This window comes from Sceloporus occidentalis, unplaced genomic scaffold (genome assembly GCF_023333645.1).
Source record: "Sceloporus occidentalis isolate IW3139 unplaced genomic scaffold, rSceOcc1.0.p SCAF_6, whole genome shotgun sequence".
NCBI lineage: Eukaryota > Metazoa > Chordata > Lepidosauria > Squamata > Phrynosomatidae > Sceloporus > Sceloporus occidentalis.
This window is the reverse complement of record NW_028316986.1, coordinates 77705605-77719475: the sequence shown is the minus strand read 5'-3', so window position 1 is coordinate 77719475 and position 13871 is coordinate 77705605. Positions and strand designations below refer to the sequence as shown.

The 13871-nt window shown below is 42.2% G+C and overlaps 1 protein-coding gene across 7 annotated transcripts in view; it reads left to right on the top strand.

Annotated features, from left to right (window-relative positions):
- Nucleotides 1–13871, top strand: part of LOC149310975 (AT-rich interactive domain-containing protein 1B-like) — a 488779-nt gene that overhangs the window by 277413 nt on the left and 197495 nt on the right. The gene's annotated exons all lie outside the window — the stretch shown is intronic.

Here is a 13871-nt window from a genome sequence, read left to right as displayed (position 1 = left end):
TATTTTATATTTGCTCTCCAGACCCAAAGGAAAGCTTTTACTCCACTACTGAACCATTACTAATACAGCAAGCTTCAGAAAGAAAAATTCTGCATGGTTCACTCCTGATGGCTTCAGTGCCAAACTGGACTTCTGGACTGGCCATTTCAGGTGTAATTCTTGTCAAGAGTTTGACCTTTCCAGCATAGTTTGTCCTGGAATTTCAAAATTTGTAGAGTATAATACTGAAAAGAATGTCAGAAGGAACAATATGACACATTGCTGAAAGTACAGAAGCAAATCCATACAGATTTCTCAGTGGCCTCAACTGGACTTTGCCTCCTGTGATCCAACATTCTAATCTTACACATCCCATTGCCATTACATTGCCATACAAACAGCAGGGATATCTTGTTTATTTGCATTGTATCTATACTCCTTTTAGCACAAACTTTCTTAGTCATTTGTGGAACACCACAGACTTCCTGATATCCCTTGATGATTTCCCAGGAAACAACATCTAGCAACAAAAGATGTATAAATTCTGTAAAGCAGCTTTCCAAGCAAAGATGAACTGCTGCTAATCAGAAATATTCTTGGGAGATGCTGTGGTATGTCTGGTTGCTGAAAGTTACCAATTTGTTCTTAACAGGTTTGGGAACAACTTGTATTTTTGATGGCGGTGCTATGGTTACACAGTATTCTAAAATATTTGTGGCTCACTGAGAACTATGCATCCAGTACCTATCCTCCAATTTCATCTGTACTTGACATATTATCACTTACATATTCATAAGCTGGACTCACAAGAAGGAAGTAGCTGAGAAATTACACCAGTACTTCATTGATTACCATGATTTTATTAACCATTGTCTGGACCTCCCTGTTTACTTTCTGGAAGTTATAGTGAATATTGTTTTGAATCAAAGCAATGCTACAGATGCCTGCTTTTAGTTGTCTTCCAGATGATATCATAAAATCAGCCCAAGTGCTACAATTTAATCACAATTATTATTATTATTCCCTGCCTTTCCCACACAGCATATTTAGTCAACAGGGAATGTACAGAATAGAACATGTCTCTCAGCAGACACCAAACCAAGTTGACAAAACATCCATGGTCCATGCTAGAAACTTGTATTCTCTCAAGCCTCAAGTAAAAAGCTTGTCCTTGTTTATAGATAGCCTACAGTCTGAAGCATGCACAGCTCTGCAACAAACCTGCCACCAGCAATATATTAACTATTCCTTCCCATATCTGTTTGGGGAGCAATATCACAAAGCCAAACAACATCAACCATCCCGTACTAATTTGCCTTCACATCTTTAAATGTGATGTGCACTGTGATCTGCCAACAATTGCCTTTTGCTATATGTGTATGCCAGACAAGTCACTACAAAAGGGTGTAAGTGAACACAAATAATATGTGAAAAAGTGGTAAAGCTAAGAAATCAGTGGGATTGGAGGGTTTTCAAATATGCCAGGACATTACACAAAATGTCAGGATTTTGAAGCTATTTATTGCATTGGAATTCACTAGTAAAAAAAGCTATTCCCAGAACTCAGACTCAGTGGAAACTGGATATGCTAGCTCTGTCTTGTTTAGTATGAGATGCAATAGACTTTCTCAGTACTTATTTTACATTATTCATCTTCTTGTGCATATTCATCACTAATTCTTGGTAGTCAGGAGTGGAATAGATCTTGTGTTCATTTCTGTTTTGCATTATACAGCCATTGCTCTCTTTTATATCTGTGGCTTTTTGTGTCATTTAGGATTTTTGTTTTTATATTTGTTTGGGTTTTTTTTTTCCTTTCTGTCCCCAGGGTATATATGCTCACCTAATTAGGTTAGTACTAAGTTGGGAAGAAGCTTATGCAAACCTAAGTACTTTCTTTATCTCGAGTCTGCTATAGGCTTCTCTCTAGATGTTTCAGAGCCCAGGCTCTAAATCTTTCAACCATTAGCTGGCACTAATCACATATATAATCATTCAGAGGGCACTAGGTTAAGGAATGCTGGACTACACTGACCTGTATTAGCTTGCCTGGATCTTTCCAGGCCTTTCCTGGAGATGGCAGGAACTGACCCTTCATTTTTCTGTGTGAGAACAGGTGATCTACCATTGCACAACTGACTCTTCTCATATCCATGTCGGAATGGATAAAGTCTGAGAAGCATAGAAATAAAAAGTCGGGTAGGGGACCAATAGCTGGGGGGGATACTTCTTGTAAATGTTCAGTGATTTACATTATGTTCATGTTTGTGAAAGGCAAATTAGGGTGAAAGAAAAAGAGGGATTATATACTGTATTTTTAAACAGCTTTATTTCAGGAATATTCAAAGCAGCCTCTGCTTCTGCCATCTGCTGGCTGCAAGCACCATTTACATCTTGAAAGGATACTCAAGTTTTATTAAAGCCAATTAACCTTTATCAGATTGAGTGTTTTAAGTGTTGCCTTCGTTGATTTGTTGATGAGTGTATTTAATGTATACCCTCTCCTAAATTATGCCTTTGCAGTAACCTTGCATGTAACCTTTGCTGACTTCAAGAATATTACACAGGTGTGAAAACAGATTTCTGATTATTAATCAGTAGTTTTATCTGAAGTACTCAGACAAGACTTGAAAACCTGATTTTTTTCTATATATACCTCTATAATGTTCTTCGATATTTTTTAATAACACTGATGTATATGCCCACCTGAGAATGGCTTCCCATCAGAAAGTAGTTCTTATACCAGTATCTAGATAACATCATTGTTAGACCAGCAGCCAAGAATTTCCATTATGACAAACTCAAGTCTACATTGTTGTTCTGTTAATGACATACAGAGTGGGAATCTCTGAACCGAATGTTGTGTGAATTCTGTGAATTTGTTGTTGTCATTTCATGTGAAACCTACATTCAGTGATATTTTGGACCAAACATTATGTTTCCATTGTCTTTAAACAAAGCTCACCTGCATCGTACGTTGAATAGAGTTGTGAGGGAAGGTTGTGAAGAAATACAAAAACATAGCAACATCCATCTCATGGTTGGTTGTGTACTAACATTTACAGGTTCAGAAACAGCAGGCTATACTTGGGGAGCTTTTGGAAATGGTGCAGAATCACAGTCTGCATTGAAGGGAATGGATTGTAATTCCTTGGTTCATTTGATAATGTTACAGTGCATACCAAATGTTGTTAGAAGACAAGAAAGGAATTTCCTGTAATTGTAATTTTCTAATGTTCCCTGTTCTCCTTAACCTCCAGATTAGGATGGAATAGATTTTAGCTCCAATTTTGAATGAGAGGAGGGATTTTAAAAGTCGGTAATCTGCCAAGGAGAGATCTTGTGGACTTGCTCATTAAATGTAGCCAAGAAGTGCCAAATCTGAATGTGCATGTGTGGAGTTGTAGGGGAAGAATACACTGAAATAACAGGAAAAATCTGGACATCATATTAATTTATTAATTGAAATAGTTCTAAGTCACTTTTTTCACAGTCCTCCAAGATTTATGTCAAATAAAACTACACAAACACTAATTATAAAAATAGAACCACACTGAATTGTAATACTAATTTTCAAAACCATAGAAAGCCCATTTTTTCATCAAAGGCCTTTTGGAAGAGAACAGCCCTTTTGACCTCTTCCCAGAGGAGGTTCCACAATTTGTGAGCTATCCTACCCCATCATTGCTATCAGAATCTGGTGACTGACTCACTGTCTGTTATAAAGTGGATTTATATGGTGGAGGTCTGCAATGCTTTGAAGGTAGAAATCAATGCAGCATCTTGATTTGGGCCCAGAATAAAATAAGTAAATTGTATAGTATGGCTTGCAATGCTTACTATCATTGAGAGACGATGTGCCATTATGTTCTGTACTAACTGAAACTCCAAATACACCCCATAATAAAAATGTCTGTTAAATTATTTGTAAGATTAAACATACAACTTCTGTAGCAGAAGATCAGATTTATGTTCTAAATGAAGATTGGGGAAGGAACACTTATCAACATCTCAGTCCAGTTGCTTAAAGAGCAAACTGCACTCTAGGATGTAGCCCTATGCTCTTTACCTGGTCTGAAAGGTTAATGATAACAGACAGTCATATTCAGTGACTTCATACAGATATTAAAGGTTTGAAAGGAAAGTGTGGTACAGTCTGCCAAAAGCTGAGAAGAGTACTGCTTCCTTTATCAGTCTTGAAGCAAAGATCCACCATGGCTACTCAAGCCTGAAGTAAAATTGATCAAAGGTTGAGGAAAGCAAGGTTGTGACAATGTACCTCAATATCTCCAAGCCTTTGAAAAGGGAAAGGTTGCAAGAAATCCTTGGTCTCTATAGAGAATTTGCTGATCCCAGCCACATGATTAACAACTTTCACTGTTTCCCTTTGATCACGACTTAAATAATAGTGTAATTTGGTCTGCAGTTCCTTTTACAGTTTTGCAGTATTTTATAGCACACGCTGCCTTGAAGACAGCATCACAAACAGGCCATTGTCTCTAGGAACAATACCATGAGAGAAGGTTGTAGGTAACAGCAGGGAAAGTGCTGTTTACTGAACTGAGGCATTTTGTGCATGTGTTTGTTGGAGTCCATAGGAAATCTCTCCATGATTATAATGGTGTATTAAAATTTAGACTGGGGTGAACAATGCAAAACTGTCTACTTGACTTAGTTCTTTAATGAGGACATTTCTCTTATGTGAATTGGAATTATGCTTCCGAGATATTTTATGTAGATTGTCTACAACCACTGGCTTCTTTCCACCTTATAGCTCTTACTACAGAGGAGTTGTTATTCCCATGGTCACTGATCTGCTCCTGTCTGCCGAACTCCTGTTTGTCCCTGGAATGTTTTACTGTGTGAGACTATGACTTCTCATTTTCATTTTACCAAATGTTTTGGTTATATGCAGGTATGTTATTAGGGCATCTTTTCTAGATAATCTATTAAGACACTTATATATGATACTAAGAACCATTTACCTTTTCGTATGGCACATGTGATTTGCATTCTGGATTTGTTAGTTGTTGGATATACTATAGCTGAAGTGCAGTTATAGATGCTTTGAGGAGTGATTGCTTGATTTGGAATTGGTTACCTGGCATATATTTACTTGTTGTTGTTGTTTGTTACATTTATTTATAGCCCACCTGTTCTTCAAAATTGGGGCTCAAGGCAGCTAGCTAATAGGTATTTGGGGCTTCCTTATTCAAAAGCAAGTAAACTGTAACACATTTTTCTGGGTAAATTACATTCAGCAGCAGTACTTATTTTGTAGCAAGCATCTCAATTGTTGTATCAGCCTATTTTTTTATTACTGTAGATAAACTGGATTTGATTCCTCTTCTTGAAAAGTTCGAGGTGTGCAAAACAGCAACAACTCATCTTATTGAGACAAAATGATGTGGATAAATTTCTCAAGTAGCAGCTGTGGCTTTATTTACCGTATTTTTCCTGTTTCTTTTGTTTGTTTGTTTTTTGTTCTGTTTCATAAAATGATGAAGCAACTCTCAAAGGAAGGGTACCAGTGATACAAAATGATGCAAATTAAAAAGCACTGGTACCTAGACTTCTGTAATAAAACAAGAAAAGAATATATATATTTAAAAAGTTTTATTTGTCCTTCATGATAGTGGGGGGGGGGGAGGGAGATTTCTTCTAGACAGTCCCTAACAGCTAGACTTTGTAAATTATTATCATTATTATTATTTACGTTATTTATACCCCGCCCTTCAGCCCTAATGGCTCTCACAGCGGCTTACAATTATTATTTTTAATAAGACGGTTCCCTGCCCTCAGGCTTACAATCTAAAAGACACGACACAAAAGGAGAAGGGGATGGTGGAAGGGGATGAAGTCCAGTGGTTCTTCTCTCCCTCTGATGCCTGGACCAAGGCAGATGGACTAGAGGGAGGGCTCTTCTTCTTCAGGCTAGCCCTGATGGAGCTGAGCCAGCCTATTCACTCCTTCCCAGGCCGAAGGATGACAGTTATGGAGGGAGGAGCCTCTATCTTCAGGCTAGCCCTGATGGAGCTGGGCCAGCATATTCACTCCCTCCCAGGCCGAAGGATGACAGTTATGGAGGGAAGAGCCTCTATCTTCAGGGTAGCCCCTGTTGGAGCTGGGTCAGCCTATTCACTCCCTCCCAGGCCGAAGGATGACAGTTATGGAGGGAAGAGCCTCTATCTTCAGGGTAGCCCCTGTTGGAGCTGGGTCAGCCTATTCACTCCCTCCCAGGCCGAAGGATGACAGTTATGGAGGGAGGAGCCTCTATCTTCAGGCAAGCCCTGATGGAGCTGAGCCAGCCTATTCACTCCCTCCCAGGCCGAAGGATGACAGTTATGGAGGGAGGAATTACAATTAATTAAAATTAAAATTAATTAAACAATTAAGTAGACTTATTGCATGTGTGCAGGCTTAGAACATAAGGTAGGAACAGCACATGATCAAAGTTAAGGGCTATAGGTTTGGAGAAAATGAAAATAGCACATTAAATACCAAGCCAAAGATTATCAATCAGTGTGACTCATGGATACTAGCATATCCTGTCCAGCTATCTTCATAGTACTAATTGTAAAAGGATAGTTTCAAATGCATCTGTCTGGCTCACAAAGGATATTAATGGATTGAAGGAAGAGCTTGTCCTTTGATTGGCGATTGTCATTATGCAATTCCTATTGCACATCTAAAGTTCTTAGATCAGGGGTAGGCAACCTTTTTGAGCCGGGGGCCAGGTTGCTGTCCCTCAGATAACTGGGGGGCTGAAGCCAAGAAATAAATAATTAAATAATTTTTTAAAAAATTAAATATATAAATAAACCAGGACAAATGTAGGACAGATTTTTCAAATAGAAGACACTTTTTTAAAAAAAAATGGAGGACACGCGAAAAAATTTGCTGATTTTTTAAAAAATGTTAATATAAATGCATGTTTCTGAGGCTTCTATAGACAATTGCCCCCCAAAGGCCGCGGTGGCAATTGGCGGCAGGACCAGGCTGGGGCCGGTCCCAAGGCCTTGCTGGGCCGCATCCGGCCCGCGGGCCGCAGGTTGCCTACCCCTGTCTTAGATTATGGTTTATATATTTAGAAAAACATATTTGTTGGATGGTTTTCTGGAGATGAATAATTATTTGAAAAACTGTTATTTAAACCCCTTTAGAATGGATTTCCAAGTGAGGTATAAGACACTATTGTCATGAGAGACATCTCCTTAGCCTCTTAGCAAGACTGGCAGAGCCATGAGTCAAAAAACATCAAGGCAGTGCCATAAATGATATACGCCATATAACCATGTTATCATGGTTGCGGTATCAGTAAGACATATGTTTGCCACGAGTGTTTTGGCAGGCTCTTTGATTGTCTTAGGCTGCTTCTGGATTGCAGAAATAATACAGTTTGATACCACTTTAAGTGTCATGGTGGAGTGCTGTGGAATTCTGGGATTTGTAGTTTTGTGAGATATTTAACCCTCAGTCAGAGGGCTGATGCCACAACAAACGACAAATCCCAGAATTCCATGGCACTGAGCTGTGGCAGTTAAAGTGGTGTCAACCTGAATTATTGCTGCATTAGATTCCTCCTAATAATGTTTATTTAGATGCAGTACAGCTCCTCCGCTACTAGTAAAGAACAAGAGTGGGCACTATATGTCTTTCCTACATCCCCATCAGCATTCCCTAGTCCAAAATTTATGTTGTGTTCAGATAATGTTTCTTCACTCCAGATTCTCTTCATTTAGTAGAATTGGAAATGAGAATGGGGCTTAGGCATTTTCTCTCCCATTGCTCACAGCACTGTCCATAATAATAATAATAATAATAATAATAATAATAATAATAATAATTGTATATCTTTCCCGCCTCTCCTCAAGGCTCAAGGCAGGGTACAACATGTTAAAATAGAAAACACATAGAACAAACAGTTAAAATACAATACTATGAAACCATTAAAATATACTCATATATAATACATTCTTTAAAATATACCAATTAAAAAGTCATGGTTTAAAATTGATTGGGTAGGCCTGCTGGAAGAGATGTGTCTTTAATGTTGTTCTAAATGCCATCAGCAATTTCAGCTGTTGTATCTCTTCTGACAGGTCATTCCACAGTCTGGGAGCAGCAAATGAAAAGGTCCTCTAGGAAATCATTACCAGTCTAGTACTGGCCAATTGGAGCAGTCTTTTCCCAGAGGACCTGAGTGTTCAGGGCAGATTGTATGGGAGAAGGCAGATAACCAGTAGGTAATCTGGACCCAAGCTATGTAGAGCTTTAAAGGTAATAACCAACACTTTTTACTTTGTCCGGAAACTACAGTGGGCCCTTGTTATCCTATGTGGTTTGGTTCTAGGACCCCTGTGGATAACAAAATCCGTGGATGCTCAAGTCCCATTAAATACAATGGCATAGTAAAATGGTGTCCCTTATATAGAATGGAAAATCAAGGTTTGCTATTTTGAATTTATACTTTTTTGGAATATATTTCAAGCCATGGATGCTTAAATTTGTGGATAAGGAGGGGTGACTGTAATTGGCAGACAGTGAAGTGCTTTTAAGATCAGTGTAATGTAATCACCCTTGGATGTATCCACAATCAATCTAGCTGCCATATTCTGAACCATTTGGGGTTTTTGGACTTGGTATAAAGGTAGCCCTGTGTAAAGTGCATTGCAGAAGTCCAGCCTTGAGGTTATCAGTGCATGCATTACCATCTTTAGGCCCTCCAATTCTAGGAAGGGGTGCAGTTGCTGTATCAGCCAAAGCTAAAATGCAAACTACCTAAAACAAAATACATTTTTATTTCAGCACAAGACATCCCAAAATTCTGTAGCTAGATCAAAGGGCTAGGGAATTTCAATGCTCTAAAAATTATGTCTTAGTGCAAAAGCTCAATTCTATATGTTGTGAGAAAAGTATAGGTTTGTATAATCTTGAGAACCACTCCCAGTTTTTCACACATATAGGTTACGCAGAAGGGGGTGGGCTGTCTGAACAATTTTATTGTTACCAAATGTATTTGTTAGCTTGAGAGAGATTTATGCCTTCACTGTTTTCATGTATAGGTTAATGAAACATTTCAAATAATTTTGTCTCTCAAAAGAATAATGTGGATTTTATAGGGAAGAAGGCAGTCATGATGTGACGAATGGCAATGGGTTGCTTCATAAATAATTTTTACTTTTTAAAGCTACGTATATATTGGACTTACTCTATCAAGAAAGAGATGGTTAATAATATTCAAAGGTATGTAATAATAAATATAATGCAGCCCAATGTTAAAATTCTATTAAAGTACTTTATTTCAGTTTTATGATTCAGTAATGCCTGGTTTCAGCTTAGAAGGGTTATTTCAGCATTATTTATGTACACTTCAAAGTAGTTTCTCTGGGAAATGTTGATCTTCTCTCCACTCTCTCTCTCTCTCTCTTTCTAGTCTCAACTCATAGAGTGTGAATACACTATTATGTGCGATACTGTGGGTAGCTTGATAAGTGTAAAGGGGCTGCTTGGTTGAAAATGCATTTTTCTAGGGCTTTAAGTTGTAAAGTGTTTTTCAGCTGTTACAGTAATAATAAAAGGGCTTGTATGTTCCTGTGATGTGCTTGATTCTACCCTGCAGTGATTCATTGTGGATCTCTCTCACAGCTAAGTGCTCATTCCTTGTGATCAGAGGAAAATGCTACACACCTTCAGCTTCGTGCCTATTAAATTCAAGCTTCCACTATAGGCAGTTTTACAGAGCTATCTTTGAATTAGAAAGCATTTTAAACTCAAAAGCTAAACTGTAAATGTAAAAAAGTACTTGGCTCCCCTATAGGTCTATAGACAGTTTAAAAATATATTTTGGTTTCTACTTACCACTCCCTCTAAACTTGCCTCACACATTTTAATTTCTTCCAGCAGAGCTTGCCCTCTTCAAACACTTGTGGATGTTCTTCTAGTAGAATCTAATATGATGGCCTCTCAAAAAATATTGCCAGTAAGGGGCTGCTTGTAGTAAATTGCACTGATATTTTAAAATATGATAGTGTAGACTCGGTTTCAAGAACACTTCTGACATAACATTGTTCATGCTTGCTTCTTAGGATACAGGCTTATTTTTCCATATATTTTTGAAGATACATACAGACATCTTATGCTGTTTTGAAGACTTAAAAAAAAAATTTTTTTTTTTGAGAAAAGAGATTTCACACATACTAAACTATTACTCAGGAATCTGCAAATTACTAAGAGTAAAGGTTTCTATTTATGTATGGAAATAACCCCCAGACTGTTACTAATTAATTATAAGACTTTATGTCAATTTCTCATTACAACCCCTTTTTTCCCAGTTATGTTCTTGGGAAACCAAAATCTGAGTTTTAAAGACTGGGAGGAAATGCTCCAAAAGACAGACTTGCAGTGCACTCCTGTGTATTATTCAGAAGTACGTCTTGCAGTCCATAGGATTGCAATCTTAATGGCTGCAGGTGTTATATTGTGCTATGGGAGATCAGAGACAAAAGTGCCTGTACTCAAATGTATCATGCAGCAACTGTGTAAAGTTGGGAGCTGCACAAGAACAGTAAGCCACCCTACTTGTGCAGCTTCTCTCTTTTTCTCAGTGTGTTCCATGAAATATTTGAATCTAGCTCCAGTCTTTATGCACTTTGGAACAGGAGCAGATTGGTATTCTGTAACAGCTGAGCCTCTTTGGCTGTTCTCATCCAAGTCAGGAAAATATTTCAGGTTTATGCTTAAAATTCACTGAATTTAATTGGTCTTAATTGTATAAGGATAGATTAAAACATGTTGCCAGTTTGCCATAATTTTTCTCCAATGCATCGTTTTGTGTACATTTTTATTTGTCAAACACTCTTCTCTAGTGCCAGTGACTGCCTCATTTTCAGCTGTGCCCAGGGCAGTTGTTGGAACAAGAAGGCTGCAGCAGTGCTATTCAGGGACAGGAACTGCCAGTGCTGGAACCAGATACCTTCTTGTCTCAGTGTGCCTGAGCATCAGACGCATGGCTTGGCATATCCTCCTGGCAGAGAAGTATCCTCGAGGCTGGCCCCGTTGGGCCTTTCCAGAGTGGCAAAAAGCTCCCTATTCAGGCTTGGATCTCTCCTGAGTTACAAGAAAGCTACAGGATCTTCCTGACTCACATTTGTTTCTGCACACTCCTCAGCCCTAGATGAACTCTTAGATCCTGGATCCCTGGTTCACTTCTGATGGCTGCCTGTGGCTCAGTTCTGAAAGCATATTTCTTCTTTGTGGTCTCTGCGAATCACACAAATGGGTTTATTCTGAGCCTGCACAGCAATCCTCAGAAACTTCTAGAATCTCCAGGCAGAAAGCAATGTATCTTTCTGCAACTTTTTGGCGGTAGCCCCACCCACCCATATATAAGGCCCCTGGTGGTCCGCTCCTCTTCAGTTCCTTCATTCCGCCACACTAAGCAGCTCGAGGAACTTCGCTAGCATTTCGCTTGCTCTTTGGCTATTGGAATCTCTGACTATTCGACCTTCGGACCCTCACTTGACCATTCTTTCGGACTTTCCCTTTGGCTTGACGACTTCTCTGATTTACGGCTTGACTTCGGACTGGTAACGGACTTCTCTTACCATGGCCTCTTTCAAGCAATGCACTAAGTACAGGGTGAAAATCCCCAAGGCTGACGGCCACAACAAGTGTGTCCTCTGCTTAGGGGAGGCACACGTTCCGGGCAGTTGTGCCCACTGCAAGGCCATGTCCGCCCAAGCCCTCAAGAACAGGGACCGGACACCCAAGGCTGCCCTCTATGAGAGGGTTCTCAGCCAGCCTGGTGGCTCTGGAGCCTCTGGGGATGCGGATGCCCCCAAAGCTCCCAAGAGAAAAGGGGATAAGCGCTCCGACCGCGACAAGAAGCGGGCTCGCTCGTGCTCGCCGCCTTCTAAGAGCCTCCGTAAGGGGCCCCCAAGCACGGTCTCAGTGCCTCCACCTGAGTCGAGGCCAGTACCGTCAACATCGCCTGTCACAGAGCCGGTGAAGACCCCGACTCTGTCTGTACCGGCCCCTTCCCGGATGGTGCCGCTTGAAGCCAGAGTCCTCCTCACCAGTCACCTCTCTGTACCAGCAGACAGCCTACAGATCGTGACCGTGGACTCTGAATTGGAGGGAGAGCTCCAGGACTCTGATGCTCCACTCTCTCCTCAGAAGCTGAGGCCAAGATCTCCTTCACCCTCACCAAGGAGAAGGCCACGCCCTGCCTCACGGGACCGGGCTACGCTGGGGACCGAAGCTGACGAGGCTCTGGCCGCAGACCATTGTGCCCCTGCAGAGCATGATCGGGACCTCTTCCAGGCGTTCCTGGATCTCGTCCACGACCAGCACACGGGACAGTACCTCATCCCGGTTGACCCGTCCCACCTGCGTCATAATCTCCGTGCTCACTCACGGGCCCGTCGTCCGGATGGTGACACCTTCCGCCGGGACGACTTCGAGACATCCGATCTTCTCAGACGGCGGAGCCCATCTGCTTCGAGGTCTGGCTCAGGCTCTCCTCGTTCCGTGTCTCCCATCTCGGATGAGGACGCCCCGTTTGTGCCCGAAGGCCCATCTGTCCCATCGCCCACGGACGATGTCCAGGCCTTTGCCGACAGGGTCATACGGATGGCCGATGCTCTCAAGCTGGAAGTTGCCCATCCGGAGGATGATGCCCTTGACCCGGTGGAAAGGAGGATCCACGGCTCTGCTCCAGCTCCACCAGCCCTGGCTTACCTCCCGTCCCTGGAGAAGATCGCCAAGCGTTCTTGGGACGCCCCAGCCATCATCCCGTCGACTTCGCGCAGGATCGAGAACCTGTACCGGGTTACTCCGTCTGCCCCATCCTGGCTGTCAAACCATCCCAAGTTGAATTCAGCTATTGTGGAGGGAGCCCAATCCACCTTCGCTCCCAAAACCTCATCTTCGCCTGTCGACAAGGACAGCAAGAAGCTGGACGGCCTTGCAAAGAAATTCTACGCCTCAGCGGCTCTCGACCTCAAGATCGCAAACTATGCGGCTTGCATGGGGGCCTACGTCCAGTTCCTGGTAGAGAAGATGGACCCCACCATTGCTGACTTGCCCGAGGACAGGAGGCGTATGATGGCGGCTCTCAGGAATGAGATCCACCTGATGGCTGGACAGCAGATCATCTCCGCCAGACACTCCACGGACTGTGCATCCAAGGTCCTCTCTGGCTCCATAGCTCTCCACCGCTATGCATGGCTCCGGTCCTCAGACCTCACCCCTCAGGCGAAGGCGGCTATTGAAGACATGCCCTTCGACAACTCGGGCCTCTTCAATAGGGACACGGACGAGAAGCTTAGCTTCAGGTACCGGATGAAGACCGCGGCTAGAAAGCACGGTATGTCTTCCGCACCATCCAAGTCCCCCCGCCAGAGGGGTACCCTGGTCAGCGCCCCTGGCACCCAGGAGGCCAGTACCGCTTCCAGCCCCAGGACCGTCCTTACCACCAGGACAGTAACCCTCAGGGCCAATCCTCCCGGTCGCCTGCTCCCCCACCAGACAGGCGTCAATCTTCCCAACCCAGATACCAACAGGGGTATAGGAAGAAGGATGGCCGGGGCAAGAAGAGGTTCTGATGTGTTCCTGCGCACCTCATCACCTCCAACAGGCTGAGCCCTTTCTTCAACACCTGGGCCGCCATCACTACGGACTCTTGGGCACTTAACATCGTCCGCAGGGGTTACGCCCTAGAGTTCTCTGAGCTCCCACCAACTGGAGCTTTTGTGTCAACTGTCCCCTCGGACACCCTTCTTGACGAAGTGCGCACTCTTCTAGACAAAGGCGCCATTGAACCCGTCTCCCCCTCTGAGTGCAAGCGGTGCTTCTTTTCCAGGTACTTCACCGTACCGAAGAAAGACTCT